This window comes from Myotis nattereri (genome assembly GCF_964212035.1).
Source record: "Myotis nattereri genome assembly, chromosome: 1".
Taxonomy (NCBI): Eukaryota; Metazoa; Chordata; class Mammalia; order Chiroptera; family Vespertilionidae; genus Myotis; species Myotis nattereri.
The window spans coordinates 48,580,216-48,595,903 of record NC_138075.1 but is presented as its reverse complement, the minus strand read 5'-3'; positions in this window follow the sequence as shown (position 1 = coordinate 48,595,903).

The following is a 15,688-nucleotide window of genomic DNA, read 5'->3' as shown; positions in this document are numbered from 1 at the left end:
GAGCACCAAACCTGCGCTCTCCACCAGCAGTGTGACTCAGAAGTATTGCTTTAAGAGCCTTTATGATTTTCTGCTTTCTAACAGTGAGTTCTAAACTCCAATACATCTTTATTTCCTCAGACTTGGAAACTGAAAATATCATAGGCTGTTTGACTTTAAGCAAACAAACAAAAAAGGTTACAGGCACTGGTAGTTGGCCGGACTTGTGCTGCGCAGAGAAGAGGGACATCCCCATGAAAAGCAGACACGGTGGACTAGAAATAAAACGCGTTGGGATGCATGGGTAATGGTTTCTCTGTGGCTGCTCTTCCAAGCCCTTCGATCAGGTATTTTCTCTTCACAGGAAAAAAGTGTAAGGTGAATAAACGCTCTGGGTCTCACCTCTTCACCACCATAGGCTCCCCCCTGCCAGTCCTCACTAGATGGACACTTCTCTGCCCACCCTAGTCAGAGGCCTTTCCTAAACCCAGCACTCTTGCACTGTGGGAGCCAGATCTGGCTTCCTCTTTGCTAGCTGTCTAGCCTGTCAGGTCCCTGAATCTGAGATTTCTCATCTCTGAAAAAGGGGGAGATTAGTACCTAGCTCTTTGGTGATGATTGTAGAGTTCGAATGGATAGCCCAGGTAGTAATGGGCATAGCACAGCCCCTGGCACCTGCTTGATGACCATTAACTGCTGCTGTCCTCAGCCTGCCATGTTGGTAGGCCACCACGGAGAGTATTTAATATCCTCCTTGGTGAAGCTGGGGCAATGCTAGCTTTGCCCCCAATGATAATGGGTTTTTGTTGTTGTTCGAGAGAGTGGAATCAGACATGGGATTCTTCAGTCCATGGGCTGATTCTCTGTCCACTGAACCCAACCAGCTAGGGCCAAAGGATGGTTATTAATGCTATTCTCAGATACCATGTGCCAGAACCTGTAGTGAGCACCTGAGAAGTGTTATTTCAGCTTCACATCTGTCCCCATTTTACTAACAGGCTCAGGGAGGCTGAGTGAACCTACTCAGTTCCGTAGCTCACAAGTGGTGGGGTTGGGTTCCAAACCCAGGGCTGAGTGACAGCAAAGCCCTGTGTGGATTCTTCCTCCTTGTTTCAGACGTTTTACAGCAGAAGAAAGGCACCTACTAGACATAGAAACAGAAGAAGCAGCAGGTATAGTTGGGAGAGGAGGAAACACAGTGACCACAAGTGGGTTGGTTGAACTTCCTCCCTGGGTCCCAGGGATCAGATGAAATCAATTAATGAAACATCATGCCATTTCAAAGAATTAGTACCTGATCTTTCTGATAAATAGAAAGGGGAGAACACCCTGTCCCCACATGACACACACCTTGGTTCTGACCCAGTGAGATAAATGGAACACGCCGCTCTATGAGGTCAGGGGAGAGAGATTAGGGCTCTTGGTGTGGCAACGCCGAGGCTGGGAGCCCATGTGGTCACCTTCAGAGAACCATGAAGTACAGAGAAGGAATTCAGGATTCATACTCTAAATTCCATTGCTGAAACCAGGCAGGCCCAGACTTCAGCACGAACAGCTGGAGGGTGCCCTTTTGAGAGTAAAACACTGTGGAACTCTACAGAGAAAGGCTTAGGAGAAGAATATAAGCATCTCCCCAAAATGTTTAAATTTGTGATGAGAGTTCTGTAATCTGTCATTAAGGATGAAAGAAGAGGGCTTTGTGGATACAGTCTGAGATGCGTCGAACAGTTCCTCTACTTCTTGATCCTAGAGGTGCCGGTTTCGTTCACTAGTATGTGTCCTCCAGGATTTGATACATTTAGCCTGGTCTTTTTTTCTCCAGAAAATAAAAACTCTTTTTTTCTTGAACAAATATTCGAGTGTATGTTAACCATTTTTTTTCTACTTGTCAACACGATTTGTAGATGTGATTTTTTTTTTTCAATCTACAGTCAGATGTTCAGAAAAAAAAAATCTGAATTATCCAATTAAAAAAAAAGAAAGCGCAGAGGTGCTCAGGGAGCCATCATTTTCAGAATTGGAGACAGGGGTTTGGAAAGAAATTAGAAATGTCAGGCAGTGCAAGAAGTGTTCCTTCCATTATATACAGTTTTTGACACTGAGGGTTTTCAGAGCTGCATTCCTCCAACAGATGTCATAAATTCTGTGTGTCAAACTGTGCATGAGCTATGCTGAGGTTTCACTAATACGAATGCAACTTTTGCCAAATTTCTGACAAATGGGTATTGACCTGGAGGGTGGAACTGGTTTCTGCTGAATGTGAGTTTTATTTCCATCGCTTGCCAGGGCCGTGGAGTGCAGACCTTATCAGGGCCTGCCAGGGCTGATGCCCTAACTGAAATGCCGATTCAGGGCGGGAAGAAGGCTTATGTTCATCGAGGCCTAGAGACGGTTAGCTGGTTAGCGGCTTGCTCAAGGTCATTCAGCTGGTGGGGTCAACCCCGTGGAGCTCAGCTCTCCTGTGGGGCAGACAGCCCGTGTGGGGGTTGGCAAGCAGAGGGGCCAGCTTTGAATCCTGCTCCAGCTCTCACTGTGTGCTCTGGGTGAATTTCACCGTTTGAGAAGCAAGTTCTTTATCCTTAAAGGAGGTAGTTGGTTTGCCTCTTCACGTGCTTGTGCGCTTCTTCGCAAGGCTGAGAACAAAACGAGGTGAGGTGATGTGAGTAGAGTCCCTCTCCCCGCTACTCTCATCCACTTCCTTTCTGCTCCTCAGCCCTGAGCCTCCTTCCCACACTGCATTGGGTCTTTAGGAAACTGAAAATAACTGTTTTCCTCTTAAACATGAAAATCCCCAGTACCACTCCCCCAGAGGCCACTCATTGCATTGCACGAATTCAAAATATATTTGTTGATAGGACACATGGCCCAAGACACAAATGCTAAAGTAATAATTCTGGTGTCATGACCCACCTGTACCCAGGAGGTAAAGAATGTCTCCAAGGAATAGGTTCACATTTCATTTTGAAGCAAAACACTGGCCCTTGAAAATAGGTTTCTGTTTCTCCATCCATGAACTGCCCTGGCCATGCTGTGGAGGGAGGGAACAGAGCATGGGATCAGCTCCGAGGCCTTGCTGCTGGCGTCAGTGACGGCGGTTCAGACCTCACTTGCTCTCCAGGAACCACTTGGCGGGACCACTTCCGAATCCAGAGGAAAGCTAATGAGGGAAAGGTAAAAAGCCCTTTGTGTGTGTGTGTGTGTGACCAAGGGAGGTTCTCCATTCTGTCTCCCAAGAAGCCCACCAGGCCTGGCTGGGCCGGAGGCGTGGAAGAGTTGGCTCCTCTGGGTGGATGGTGTGTGGGGATGGGGATGAGGAGGTGGTGAGTTCTGATCTGTTTTCAACTCAGAAGATACTCAGGGTTTGGAATACTGCCTTGCCAGTAGAACTCTTGTTGCCTAGGCTCATAAATCAAATATTAAACTCCCAAGTACATGCAGTGGAATAATGTAGCCCTCGTGGCCTTCTAATGAGCCAGGTTTTGATATACTGATCACATCTCACATCAGCACCCCTGGCCCCCACCCATCCTAAGCCCACTTCCTCTGGGAAAACCATGTTTGACAATAAAACAAAGTGCCAAGTAACCCCTTGAATCACGCTGTGATCAAAGTACACTGGGGAGGAAGTGCCTCTACCCTTCAAGGTTCCTTCAGCTGGTCTACATGATCAAATTAACAAGCGAAAATAGCTTAACTTAACTACTTATGTTTGTATGAGAATCCCACATATATGAGCGGCTCAGAAATAGAAGGTTAAAATGAGGTATATATGACTTTTTAAAATTGATTTCAGAGAGGAAGGGAGAGGGAGAGAGAGAACATCAATGATGGAGAGAATCATTGATCAGCTGCCTCCTACATGCCCCCAACTGGGGATCAAGTCTGAAACCCCGCATGTGCCCTGACCAGGAATCTAACCATGACCTCTTAGTTCATAGGTCATCGCTCAACCACTGAGTCATACCAGCTGGGCTATATGACTTTCTGAATAGGGATAAGACGAGATACTTTGCAGCTTCAGAGGGAAGAAAGGTTGTTTGCAGACAAAAGAGCAGATGTTCAATAATGAGATGTTGGCCCTGCCCTGTGGATAGATAGGTCATAATATGTTATCGCTAGAAATAACTCTTTAAGTTATTTACAAGGCCCGAATTTACATTTTTTAAGGAAGAGGCAAAAGTTTTTCATGAGCCAGAGGGTCTTGATTACCTTTAGTTCAAGATAATTTACATGCCAAAGTGGCACATCTTGGGGAGGCCCTGAACCCATTCAACACCATTAGCTAACATAAAATAGTGAAGTATTATTGCTAAAAACCCAGTGAGCAGCCTATTAGAAATGTGAGCCAGCACCCAGGCAGAAGGTTTTTCGTTTTTGTTTTTAGGTGGCTCCATAGAGATGGCTAGCATGTCTGCATCTGGGAACCCAGCTAGGGCGTAATTGTTGGCTTATTCAACTGGACGATTGCCATTCCGTGATTTGTCTTCCTGCTATGTTCTCAGAAATGGTTCTTTCTAGAACACTCCAGGATTGTCTGCCTTAGCAGTTTCGCAAGAAATTAAAAGGGAACAAGGTAGAATAATTTGCCTAGGAGTAGGAATGTACTAAATGTAAAGAGAATGTGCCTCAATGAAGTGTTTCTAGTCTCAAATCCTGAATATATTGCTCACATCTCTTCAATCGCTAATCCTCTACTTAAAAGTTCTATCTGGGGATGTCTACTGTTTCTGTCTTGTGCTCTTTCTCCTCTGACTAATTTTGTTATTATTCTAAACCAGCGATTTTCAAACTATCACATGGCACAACAAACTAATTCCTAAAATTCTGCGGCACACCAAAAAATATATTTGTTGCCGATCTGACAAAAAAAAATGGGTATAATTTTGATAGATTTACAAAAAAATTAATAATAATAGTAATTACCTACCCTTTTTGTTCCAAACTGACTTTCTAAAAAAATCAGGTGCTGCCCTGGCTGGTGTGGCTCAGTTGGTTGGAGCATCATCCCATACACCAAAGGGTCGTGTATTTGATTCCTTGTCAGGGCACATACCCAGGTTGCAGGTTTGATCCTCAACCAGGGTGTGTATGGCAGGCAACCAACTGATGTTTCTTTCTCACATTGATGTTTCTCTCTCTCTCCCTCCCCCTTCCTCTCTCTCTCAAGAATCAGTAAATACATATCCTTGGGTAAGGATTAAAAATAATAAAAACAAAATAATTAACCAATCAGATGCAAACTCATTATGCGACATGACCAATAAGATGCAACTCAGTTATAGACCTACTAGAGGTCTGGTGCATGAAATTTGTGCACGGGGCGGGGGGGGGGGGTTCCCCTCAGCCCAGCCTGCACCCTCTCCAATCTGGAACCCCTCGGGAGATGTCCGACTGCCAGTCTAGACTAGCAGTTGGAAATTCCTCTCACAATCCTGGACCGCTGGCTCCTAATCATTCACCTGCCTGCCTGCCTGCCTGGTCACCCCTAACTGCCCTCCCTGCCGGCATAGTTGCCCCTAACTGCCCCCCGCTGCTGGCCAGGTCACTCCCAACTGCCCCCCCTCTGCTGGTCTGGTTGCCCCCAACTGCCCCCCCACCGGCCTAGTCCCCACTCACTGCCCCCCTGCCAGCCTAAATGCCCCCAACTGCCCCTCCTGCCAGCCTGGTCTCCCCTCACAGCCCCCCCCCCCCACCGGCCTGGTCACCCCACACAACCTACTGCTCAGTCGTTTGGTCATCCCCCACTAACCCCCTTGACGGCCTGGTCACCCCATGCAGCCTGCTTGCTCAGTCATTTGGTCATCCCTCGAGCCAGCCCTGGGCAGCTGGGCAGCTGCCATCCAAGGCTTGCCTGTGTCTTGGGCCAGCCCTGGGTGGCTGGGGGGCTGAGGGTACTGGGGGACTCTGGAGGCAGGCACGTGGAGCAGCTGGGCGCCTGCCGCCCCGGTGGGGCTGAGGGGACTGGGCGCCGCCATCTTGTGACTGCGGGCACTGCCATCTTTGAAGGTGTGGCTGTCAATTAGCGTATTCCCTCCTTATTGGCTGTGGGCACTGCCATCTTTGAAGGCGTGGCAGTCAATTAGCGTATTCCCTCCTTATTGGCTGTGGGCACTGCCATCATTGAGGGCGTGGCAGTCAACTAGCGTATTCCCTCCTTATTGACTGTGGGTGCCGCCATCTTTGAGGGCGGGGCAGTCAATTAGCATATTTCCTCCTTATTGGCTGTGGGTGCTACCATCTTTGAGGGCAGGGCAGTCAATTAGCATATTTCTTCCTTATTGGCTGTGGGCGCCGCCATCTTTTGCGACAGCGTGAGGGTCAATTAGCATATTCTCTCCTTATTAGATAGGATATATTTGTCGTTCAAAACGGTATTCACACTGGATGGCTGTTGTGTTGGCTGTTGTCATTTTTTAATTTGACAATCTAAGGGTAAAGAGGTCAGTGCCTCTGACTAGTCAGGCATTGCATGTTTTAAAAATCATTGCAGCACACCAGTGTGCCATGACACAGGGGTTGAAAATCACTGCTCTGACCTCTTACTCTGCTCCCTTTCTCTTAAACACAAAAAGGACTTTCATGTTGTCTTCTAGTCACTAGAAAATATATGGAAATTAAGATTATACATGATTTGGCCCATGGGACTATTAAATTCTATTTCCACTTAAGAAGCACATTATTTTAGTGTCTGTTGGTTGGGGGTTGTAGGACAATATAGAAAAAACATAAAGTAGACTCCTTGCCCTCAGGAAACTTATAATCTAGAGGAAGCAATGCACACACATTAAAAAAATAGCAGGATATATATGATAGCATGGCAAATTGAGAGTCAATGATACAGGAATGCATCGAAACAGACATTGTGCCCCCTTCCTGGAAGATTTTTAACCACCCGAAGGCAATGGAAACAGCTCTCTAGGGCATGCTGTATAATTTCCTCAGGAGTCTCCAGCTACAGGCTGGTCTCAACTCACCCTTACCTGTCAAACCTTAGAAACAAGATCTCTGCTAGTTTGGTTTTGCTATTTACCCTAGCCCACCAAACTTTTTGTTCTCTTTTTTTTTAAATGTTTTTATTTATTTATTTTATTTTTTATTTTTTTTAGAGAGAGGAAGGGAGAGGGAGAGAGATAGAAACATCCATCTGCCACCTCCTGCACACCCCCCACTGGGGACTGAGTACGATACCCGGGCATGTGCCCTGACTAGGAATCGAACCAGCAACCTCTCGGTACATGGCATGACATTCAATCCACTGAGCCATTCTGGCCGAGCAAGCTTTTTGTTATTTATTGTAGGTTTCTTCAGCTGGCCTTCATTTAAGATTTCTGCCCTCCTACCTATCCCCACCCCTTGTGTTATACCATTTAATCGGGGGGTGGGGAGGAGATCTTACTGCACACTTTTGCTTTTATCCTAGCACATCTGTCAATCTTCAGAACAAAGAGCAGAGCATAATAAACAATTACATAGATGCTGAGGGACTATAAAGTCTGCGTTCTACTCCAGCAGGGAGGTGAAGGAGCTGGGAGTCACCTCGACACTCTGCCCTGGGGAAACTCCCCAGTGTTCTTCCTTGTGGTCCTTAGAGAAGACAGTGGCCTCCTCGGCTGGGGTCACCAGACTCGGGCCTCCCTAATGTTAGGAGCCCTGGGGATCTCCAGATAACCCCTTTCCCAGCCTTCCAGAAAAGATGAAAAGTGAGGTGGTGTGCCAGACAGAATTGGGTTTCACGACTGGGTAGGTAGGAGCAGCCGGAGGTGGCGAGGTCTTTTGCTTTTCTAGTTGTGATTCCCACCCAGGAAAGATAAAGTGTTACTGATAAATGTGGCGCACTGAAATCTGGATTGAAAAAACTAACCCGGAGGATTAATTTCAGCTTGTAGAACAGCAATAGAGCCGTGTTATGTAGTTAAAGGAACATGTAAATTTCATGCAGCAATTTGCAAGTTCAAATGAAAAGCTCTTTGCCACATTTGGATACAGGGTTCAAAGTAAATAAACTGAAATGTACACATAAGTTCAAGCCACCCTATAACTGAGTTTATGTCACAAAACATTATAAGAACAATAGAGGAAACCTACAAAGTAAAAGGTCACTCCTAATCTCACCACAATTTAAAACATTTTCCATGGGTTTTGCCAGTGTGCAGAGCTTCCTATTCTAACTTGATTTTTTTATTCAGAAGCTTTTGCGTAAGCCCTCCTTATGTTGCTAAATTAGTCCTCGTGGTATCATTATATGATATTCCATCTGGTTACTGTGCCATCCTGTGTTCTCCCATTTTTGATCATTTAGATTATTTCTGATTTGTGGCTTTCATAACAAAAACTGATGTGAATTCTTTGTAATTTGGATATGTTCTGACTCATAGGAAATGAAAGCATACATGTTTTCTAAAAAAGGTTTTTTTAAATGTAGGCATAGCCTAAATATAGGGTGGGGCAAAAGTAGGTTTATAGTTGGTCGTATGGAAAATAATACAATGATTAATAAGGAATAATACAAGAATAAACTCTGTGGTTTGCGTACTCACAACTGTGCACCCACTCTCGTCCCACGCTGCATGGTGCTAAACTCTCCGTAGAGATTCTTGCCCCAACCTGGACCCAACAGCCCATTTGATTTCCAGGCTTCGGGTTCTTTAAAAAAGAAACAAAACGCTTTCTCCGAACTAGCTGAAATAGAGGTCTTGGAGAAATCTAGCATGTTATCTGTTCCTCCCTGCCCCCCTTCCTCCCCCAACAAAACACACAAACTTGAACTTCAAGAGATTGCTTGCACAGCAGCCAGCCCCCCTCTTTCCTGTACCTCATGTCTAGACCCAGAGCTGACAAAAGTGAATAATGGGTGTGTGGGCTCAGGGCCATTCTTGCCTGGGTTTTCAGAAGACCCTTAATTAGTGGTAATGAGCAGTGATAGAGGGAAGAAAAGACAAAACAAGCTTAAACTGCTCGCAGTCGAAGATAGTGGTTAAAATCCCAGGCTTTGCAGTAAGACCAGAATTTGAATGCCACCTCTGCCACTTACTGGTCTCCTGACCGTGAGTAAGCTACTTCACTTCCTTCCCCCATCGGCAAGGTGAGGACGATAAAAACAGGACCTACCCCATAGGCAAGATGAGGGCATAAAAACAGGACCTGTATTCGGGGCATGATTGACAGACAGTGCATGTAAAGTGTTCAGTGCACTGTCTGACACAGCAAACTCTCAGTGACGGACAACTTCTTGTGTTGCGTTATTACTTAAACACACCTGAGTCTTGTGTCCTTGAAATCAGCCCTTAGACCACCCCCCCAGGCTTCAAAGAAAAGGCTGCCCTTTGTTGCTTCCATACTCACCTGTGAAGCTGCCGGATGGGGCTGCCTCTGCTCCCTCAAAGCGGCCTCTGATGTTCGAGGCAGCAGGACGGTTCAGGGCCAGGTAGCCCAGTTGGATCTTCCCCTGAAACCATAAGGAGTCCAGGCTTCAGGGCCCAAAGGGACTAACATCCAATGTTGGTGAACGCTAAGAACAGCCCCTCTCCAGCGGGGAGGGCCCTGAGTAGGCTGTGAGTGGCGGAGGGATGCCCAGCCATCACCAGCTGTCTGGGAGCTGCCTCCTCCTGGCATCCAGTGGCGAGTGCCAGCTCCTGTGTCTCCCCCAGGGCAGGTTGGGAGTTTGGTTTCCTGGGGACTTCTCAATGACACTATGGAAACCCCGCTCACCTGCTTGGTGATCCTGTTCTCAGACACAGGAAAGTTACCTCGGGCCCTTGAAGTTTTCTTCAGACGGTAACAACACCCTCATCCTCCCCGGGTGGAATCCTTAGCATCCGAGGTCCTGCTTCGTGGCGTCCTCTTCGGGGATGTGGCTCCTGCCTCTGAACCTTAGCCTTGAAACTGGGGGTCGGCAGGAGGAAGCAGGCCTTCGTCTGTCAGAGCAGGTCCTGGATCGGGCCGGAGCCCAGCTGCATAGCTGTGGCTTTTGTCTAGAGGGGTGTGGGGTGTGGGGCCAGGCACAGGGGCCCAGCCAACAGCGGGAACAAAAGCCAAGCACCTGCTCTGTGCTTTTGGATCTGGTTGGTCAGGATATCCGACACCAGGGAACATCTTTGCTTTCACTCTATTGTCCTGAGGCTTCAATTACATTCTTGACTCGGAGCCCAGGAAGGGGATACCAAGCACTCCAGACCTCCTTAGAGCAGGGCCTGCCTTGAGTTTTCAGCCTCCCACCTCCTCACCGCGCTGCATCCCACTGGTCTTCCAGGTAGAGGGTCTCACGGCCGCCTCCACGGAGCTGGGTGAGCGTCCCTCAGCCTCAGAGCTGGCACTAAGCTGGTCCCACACGGCTGCATACTGAGTGTATCAGCAAAAGCAGGGCGCCCAAGAGAATGAGGAAAAAAATGATAGAATTTAATGTTTTACATTCCCCCCCCCAAAAAAAAGGATTGAAGTCATCATTAGAAAAAATCTGAGTATCCTCGCTCTACTTCCACTTATAGTGAATTTTTAAATTTTCTTTTGAATTACAAATGTGTAAAGGGTGTCCTAAAGAGACTGCATAGCTCATCAATGCCATGGCCCATCTTGGGAGGGACAGAGCCAGCCCTGAGCTTCCTTGAGTTGTGTATCTCCAGGAAAGACCCCTTTCCCAGGACCCTGTGGTTGTGAAGCTCAAGGCAGCAGCAATGGAGAGCAGCGGTGATGGGTGGGGGCGTGGGGGAAGGTTGGAGGAAGGTGTAGATTTGCACTTCCCACACATAAGTGAGCGCAGGAATCACCTGGGGGTCTTGTCAAAATCAGGTTCTGACTATGATGAGGGCTGAGGGGCAGGCTTGCGGTTCTGTATGTCTTATCAGACCCCAGGAGTGCCAAGGCTGCTGGTCTGTGGGCCGCACAGAGTGGTGGGGCTCCCGGTCCAAGGTGTGTCTCGGTGTATAACACTGGCATCGCTCAGAGACTCAGCTGTCACATGGGTGGTAGGAAGAAACAGAAACCAACCCAGTTCAGGAGTCACAGTCCAGAAAGGGAGCGTGTGATGGCCACACCAGCCTGGGATCTGGGAGCGTGAGGCCTGGGAGAGTTCAAGGCTATACAGTGAGAAAGTAGTTCCTCACCAGTAAACAGGAGCATCTTAGGAAGGTGACATGAACACGAGGTATCCCAGACCCACAAATGCTCTCTCCGACCCTCTCAGGACCACAGCAGGACTGAGGAGGAGCTAAGGACTAGGAGGAGGCAAGTAAATCACTAAGGTGCAAAGTTTAAGGAGGTGCTCACTCTCAAGGTCATGCACCTGAAGGCCTCCTTAACTTTTGCACCCTGGGGGCCTCACTCACCTCACCCTCGTCCCAGCCCTGCTGAGACAGATACTAACCACCCTTTGGTTTCCCTCTTTGATATTCCATCTCCGTGCCTCAGTTTTTCCCTCAAGAAAATAAAATTATTTTGAGAAACAAAGTCACTTACCATCAGTATCTTCAGAATTTATTCATCTAGGGACGTCTGGCACCTAATTCAGGACCTGCCTTATAGTAGGTGCTCAAAAGCATTTTGTCCAATGAACAATTGGCTCCTCTTCCTGAATGGGCAGGACCCTTCATTATTTAATAGTAGTTGCCCCTGTGAGAGGGCAGGGGCTCTTTTCATCATCTCTGCACTTGGTGTGCTCCTAGAAGATAAAAGAAGTCAAGAAAAGTGTAAGGAATTCGATAGAGTGAAACTCATCCCCCTGAAGGTAAAGTCAATAGTTGTTTACAAGGTGGCAATTAGAGACCTTCTGCAAAATATTTCCCCTTACTCTGCTTGGAATCCCTGTGTTGCTCACGCATCCCTTTGACCTTCGTTTTCCTTACCCACTTGTCTTTACTTTAAAATGCCAGAGCCACAGGGAAAGGCCTACATTAACCAGAAACAAAGCTTCGCCTTCATTTCGCTTTTGCCTTGGAAGTTTTCTAAACCAGGCACACCACCGCTTATGGGCCAAATGGACCCACAACCTGATTTTGTACAACCTGAGAACTACGGATGGTTTTTAAATTTTTTTAATGGTCGGAAAAATAAACTGAAAAGAAGAATAATTCCTGATTTGTAAAAATTTGAAAAATTCCAATTTCAGTGTTTATAAAAGTTTTGTTGGAACACGGCCATATCCACTCACTCATGTGATGTCTGTGGCTGCTTCTGTGTCACAAAGACGGAGCTGAGGAGCTGTGACCAAGATTTATGGTTCACAAAGTCTAAAATATTAACTATCTGGCCTTTTACAGAAAAAGTGTGTTGACCCCTTCCTCTAAAGGGAGGCTGTTTGTCCTCAGACTTATCTCACATCTTGTTCCAGTGTTTTTTTACAAAATTAATCTAATTTTAGTGAGGATGTAACACTTGCTATCGGGTAGTTATGTATACATGGAAATCTGATCAATAAAATTGTATTTTAAATATTTTTGTATTTATACTTAAAATTATTATTTAGGTTTTGAAAAATGCAAATGTCTTCTTTCTGGGTTGGGAGGGGTCAAGTGTGTCTGAAGCAGGCACTGTGTTACCCCAGAATCACCTCCTCTTTACCTTGTCTTTTCACTGCTCATCAATCCTTGGAGCTCAGACCATTGGCGCGGGTGCCCTCCATCCTTAATCTCTGTCTCCGCTCCCTGGAGACAGACCGTTCACGTTATGATCCAAGCCAGAGAGACACTTTTCCCAGGGGTGGGAGAGGAAGTGATTTACTCTGGGTGCTGCCCACACTATGACTGGGAAATTATCTAACTGCACAACTATCTAAGTGGTTTCCATACTGCAAGGAGGATGGGGTGGGAACACACAGGATAGGAATTCCAGAATTGCTATCTCTTCCGTTGTTCCTCGCCCCACTCTCAAGTTTATGGGTAAGGGTGGGGTTGTCCTTTGGGCCCCCCTCCAGGCCCCCATGTGGACTTTCCCTAAACGTCTGTGTTTGCAGCGGGTCAACTTCAGGGAAAGGAACTTGGGCTGCGCTGGCAGCACAGTGATTTTCAAGTTGGATGCAGGAAAGTTGGTGAGGTCTGATCTTGGTCTGAAAGTTGTAACCTCCCCTGGCTCTTTGGAATTCGAGATTCTCCTGGATTTGCAGAGAGATTTTGTTGGTCTCACCAGTGTGAGCCATGAAGGTCCATTTCCCCTATCACCTTAGTCAGAGTATCGCTGAAGGGCACACCGGGAGCAGCATAGGAGCCTTCCAGCCACTCTTCGGACTGCTGGTGCACTACTTCAAAGTCAACTTCACCTTCAGGACATGAACCTAGGGGAGTTAATGCAAGGCAGCAGCCTTCCATTCTGCCTGCCCTGGTGAGGTTTTCCATGTCCCCGTGTTCATAGTGTAGGGTGATGTATATCCCGAAATACCCTTCAACAAAGACTCCCCAATCTTTTCCCAGTGTGAACAAACATTGCTTTTGCCCAGAATCATGCACTCAAAACACTTCTGACATCAGATGTGCGGGTTGTCCACACATCGAGAAATTCTCTGACGCCAGCTGGGTGTCCTACAATTCAATCCAGTTTTGATACTACTTACCTGGAGTTAGCATTTGGCCCCACAGGTTAAGGGCTCAGTCCCACAAGACCATCCCCACCTCAGGCACCTGCACTTCCGACTGACCAACTATAAATCAGGGTTCCCATGACACCCTCCTTGGGTTCAATAATTTGCTCAAACGGCTCACAGAACTCAGGAAACCATGTTTACCAATGATTACAAAGTATATGCTAAAGCAGGAGCTTCTTGCCATGGCATTGGCGTGTGCCACCCTCCCAGCATGGAGATGTGGCTCCCCAAGCCCCATACTATTGGGATTCTTATGGAGGCTTCCTGTAGACATGGTTGATTATTCACTTCATTGTCAGTCCCTGCCCTCTCCAGAGAATGGGAGCGGGGCCTGAAAGTTCCAAGCTTCTGATCAAGGCTGGTCTTTCTGAGGACTAGTCCCCCATCCAGGATTCAAGAGTCACCTCATTAGAACAAAAGGCATGCCTATCACTCAGGAAATTAAAAAGGCCATAGAGCTCTGTCAGGAACTGGGGTCAAAGACTGAATTTTAGAACGAAAGATTCCCCTACCACCCCCATTTACAAGGGTTTTAAGAGCTCTGTATCAGAAACCATGGATAGACAGACAGACTGATAGAGACTGAGATCAATGTTATTTCACAAAGGAAGACCTACTTTTATGGATTTGGAACTGAAGACCAGATTGTTGAAACAAGTTGCCCAAATCCTACAGCTAAGGGGCAGCAAGGTTCACATTAGAATACAGGGTCCCTGACCTAGCATCCTAGCATTTCCCATCTCACCACACTGTCTTCCCAGGGCTGGGGGAGGCCGGCTGGCAGGTAGAACCATGAAGGCAGATTATTGGCTGGTGGGAAAAGTCATTAAAAAGAAGAGAGAACTACTCTGTGCCAGACAGAGGAAGTACCAAGGACTGCACAACCCCACAACCCCATCTTTGATACAAGCTATTGCTATTTCTTTATATTATAAGAGTATGTGCCCCAGGCCCTGCTTTCAGACCTGAGCTCCCACTGGTTCTATGGGCTTTGCACAAGTTACCTCATTCAATAGTCACAACTACATGAAGAGGTAAAATATCCCCATTTTCATGGATAATAAAATTGGGGCTCTTGAAAGGACACAGAGCCAGGAAGTAGTAGAGCTGAGGTTGGAACACATGGTTGGCTGTGTGCAAACTCAAGTTCTTTTTACCAGTTTATGCTGCTTCCCTGCTGAGGATGCTAACATAGGAGAGGACGGGCACCATGGGGTGGTCAGTTTGAGGGTGAGCCCGGCAAGGCTCCAAAGCCTTCTGATGGACTGACTGCCCATCTGTCTGTCCTGCAGGGAGCCGGGAGTTGAGCTGTAACTGAGGAGAAAGTCCAAGGCAGGAAACTAACTGCCCCAGACAAAGAAAGTGGATCCGCTCCTCCCAGGGCAGGGTTCCTGGCTTCACCTCTGATGCGTCGGGCCAGGCAGTGAGCCCATGCCCACTGACCTGAGATGAGATAAAGAACTGACTTAATCCTAAACCTGGGCTAATTTGTGGTCTTCCTCTGTCAGGAAAAACACACAACTCTGTACACTGTGTGATAGCTCCCCTTATGGAAAATGCTCTAAGAAGATTGGGCAGTTGGACCCAAACCATGCCAACCCTGATGACAGAATCAGCCTTTTCGTTAGTTCACCTGGTTCACCTGGTGGGAGAGGTGATTGCTTATAGTCCATGGGTGCCAGCTCTCTATTCCCCCGGCAGCACCTGTCCCATTAAACGGGTTCTCTTGTGCCAAGTTCAGTCTGGAGACCCCTGCTCCCCTGGACTGCATTATGACTGATGTGGACTCTGATTACTCTTGCCTTTGTGGGCCCTCTTCCTCCACAAAAAAATTAAAATTATATTTTAAGTCTGCAGTTGTATGAAGACCAATATGTTACTATTCTATGTTAAAACACTCTCTTCTATCTATAAGGTATTTTTTCTTCTGATTTTGAAAGAAATTAAACCATTTTTGTGGGTATCTGACAGCATCTGGGCCCCGGGCATTGTGCCTCCTGTGCCTGATGGAGGAGTTGGCCGGGATGCCCTCCCTGCACCCTCTGCTCCGCCCCACCCGCCAAGGCCCCGTTTGCCCGTATTTGCTGAAGGAAATTCACAGAGCAGTGCATTTCTTCCCTGAAGAAAGCCAAGTCATAAAGA